General features: G+C 41.2%; 1 pseudogene; it reads left to right on the top strand.

Annotated features, from left to right (window-relative positions):
* The first annotated feature begins 2,450 nt into the window (after positions 1-2,450).
* On the top strand, positions 2,451-2,691 carry LOC123235884 (annotated as a pseudogene).
* Positions 2,692-3,137: the final 446 nt, after the last annotated feature.

The raw sequence follows: 3,137 nt of genomic DNA, 5'->3' as shown, positions 1-3,137 counted from the left end.
GTGTATAAAATACTTCTAAGGCAGTGATTCCCAAAGTGGGTGCCACTCCCCCCTTGTGGGTGCTGCAGTGATTGGGGGGTGGGGTGATGGCCACAGGTGCATTTATCTTTCCTATTAATTACTATTAAAATTTTAAAAATTAATTTCCAGGGCACTAATTAATATTTTTTCTGGAAAGGGGATGGAAGGCCAAAAAGTTTGGGAACCACTGTTCTAAAATATGAAAGGGAATTCTATATTCCCTTTGTCTATTTTGAGTTAATCAATCAAGAACTTAAAGTATTCCTACTGTTATAGGGAATTAGCAGATGAGGGTGATTAACAGAGAGGGGGGAAAAAAAGGTTCCAGAACTTTGAGTGGGTGGCTGGCAAAGAGTTTCAGTTGCTGCCTGAACTTCCCTTTTATGGGGATAGCTGGATTTTCTCCCTGTGTATCCTGCTTTGGATGAAAACAACAACTATCAAGAGATCTTTGGCTGGAGTTTGGTTGAGTGATAGATGAGGCAGAAAGTGGTGGACATGTGTCGATATCCTTACTCTCTCTCCAAGTTTGGATTATACAGGCAGTAACAACTGGATTCCTGTGGACTTGCTTTGAGGATACATATGTGAGACCCCACCTTATTCAGCTGGACTTATTCGCCTTCCAGTTTTCCTTCACTTGAATATCTCAGTAGGAACTCTGGTTAGCTTTGATTCAGGCAGCTGGGGGATTTTTAGTGTGTTAGTGTAATGTCACCCTTTTGGATCTTTGGGGGAGGGAATCCAAGTTGTATTTAAGATAGTTCATCCCACTCCCTTCCTCTCCTGTCCCAATTTGTTAGTAAACCTTATTATATTATCTACCAGACTCTCCTTGAACAATCCTTTCCCAGATCTGGTGATTTGGCACCTCACCAACAGTTAAGAACCCACTGTGTTACCCTAGCTAGATACCCTGGTGATACCTCATTTACTATCAGTTATACCTATTCTACCCAAGCCTCCAGTTATTTTCTTCACTACTTAACACTAAGTAAGAGAGTTGACAAGTCACTTACTAGAAGAAGTTCACACCTTCAAAGGACCCAAGCACTGCCTGCCCCACACCCTCCACCTCCACCCCTCTGGGCAATGATAGGCAAATTGGGAAGCTGAGATTGGTTCCCATGAAGTGGGGGGAACAACAGGAAGTGGTGTGGAAAAAGGGTTATAAAAGGCAAGACCCAAAAAAAGATTCATTCATTCCTGGGTTTTTTGGAATCAACTGGGAAATAACATAGAACTATTAAAAAGTCGAAAAGAACCCACAACTCTTTAATTAAGGAAAGGAGTTTAGCACTAACATTAGGAATCCTTACAGAGCTCTGGCATATCAACCCATGCAGAGTCCCAGACTCCAGCAGCTCCAGTCACCAAACTCCTGGGAATGCCACCATGCTAACTGACAGCTCCAAAGAGCCATTAAAGTGAGAAGCTTAAATGCCTTTCTGGAGGAACATGGGGACTGAGGATGAAAGGATAGTTGATTTGCTTTACAAAGGTAACAAAGGAAAATGAAGAGTCCCAGACAGGAATAACAGTGAGGGGCTGATGCTTTATAATGGACACAAGAGGGAAATATCCAGCCAAAGGCTGTGCTACTTAGGTAAAGGACTTTGGTCTAAGGGGAGAAACCATTGGGATAAAAGAGATACTCAACATTGTGATAATGAGATTAAATCTACTCTGCCCATCTTTAGATTTAATCACCAAAGCTGAAAACATCTCCATTTAACTCACTAGTTGGGTGTAACCCACGTGTGCTAGAGTAACAAATCAGAATTTACTGACTGCCTCCTGGGCAGTCCTAAGAAAAGCGTCTGTTGTGATTGGACACATAAACTAAGAGGAGGCCACAGGAAGTGGCACAAAAGAGGCTCCTTTAAAAAGAGACCTCAGTAGATTAATAAATGTTAAAAAAAAAAAAAAAACAACATTGTAAAGAAGAAAAAATATCCTGACTTTGAAAAACTTGAGAACTAAACAATATAATAACCAACATGATTCTACAGGACCTTTCCTGACAGAGAAATAGGTGGACTCGGGATAGAGATGGAGATATGTATTTTTTAGACAGGGACAACAGAAGAATTGGTTTTCCTTGACTGCATGTTTATTACAAGGCTTTTGCTTTTCTTTGTTTCTCAATGGGGAAGAGGGAGAAAAAATAGATTTTTACTCATTAAAAATTTAAATTAAAATTATAAATAAATGAAGTAAAACAGACCTCAGTGAGCTCAGCCTCTCTTCTGGTTCCTGAATGGGACCTGAAGGAGCTCTTCTGGTTTGTGACCAGACTTGGAGGAGGTCTGGAGCTGGTAGGACTGTTCCACATGGTGAGTGTTAAGACTGAATCTTGGATACTTCCTGGTTAGGTATGAAGAGAACCTGGTGAAAGGAGCTGGGTTGGTGAAGGAAAGTTGGTAGCCATGGCGCCAGGAGGCATCTCAGTGCCAGTCATCCTGATGAGCATGTTCTGGAGGGGTCATTGGCATTTTTTCCCCCTTCTTCATCCCTAAAAGTCCCAGCTGAGGTATTATTGTCATCATGCTGGTAGTCAGTTCTGTTTGCTGCTATCTCTTTTGGCTGATTGCTTTTCTGGCTCAGCTCCACCCACTCTTTGGACCAGAGTTAAAAAATGAAACCATTTGATATCTCTCATATCACTGACCTTGAGGAAGAGGATGATCTGTGTGACTCTCATTTAGGAAAAGAAGATAAATACTCTACATCTTGTAAGAGTACCTCTTAATCCAAAGACTGCCTTAAGTCATCTGACTGGAGACCAGCTGCCTTAAATATTTATACTATACTTGAATTTTCACCTTATTCCAAACTTGAGTATTTTTGTATGTTACATACTTTTAAGAAATTCACTTTGGGGCAGCTGGGTAGCTCAGTGGATTGAGAGCCAGGCCTAGAGACAGGAGGTCCTAGGTTCAAAATCCAGCCTCAGACACTTCCCAGCTGTGTGACCCTGGGCAAGTCACTTGACCCCCATTGCCTACCCTTACCAATCTTCCACCTATAAGTCAATACACAGAAGTTAAGGGTTTAAAATTAAAAAAAAAATTTCACTTTGTCAAACTGTGTGCCTCTTTTATCTAACAAATAAA

Source organism: Gracilinanus agilis, chromosome 2, assembly GCF_016433145.1.
Source record: "Gracilinanus agilis isolate LMUSP501 chromosome 2, AgileGrace, whole genome shotgun sequence".
Taxonomy (NCBI): domain Eukaryota; kingdom Metazoa; phylum Chordata; class Mammalia; order Didelphimorphia; family Didelphidae; genus Gracilinanus; species Gracilinanus agilis.
The sequence above is the reverse complement of the archived record's forward strand: the minus strand, read 5'-3'. Positions and strand labels throughout refer to the sequence as shown.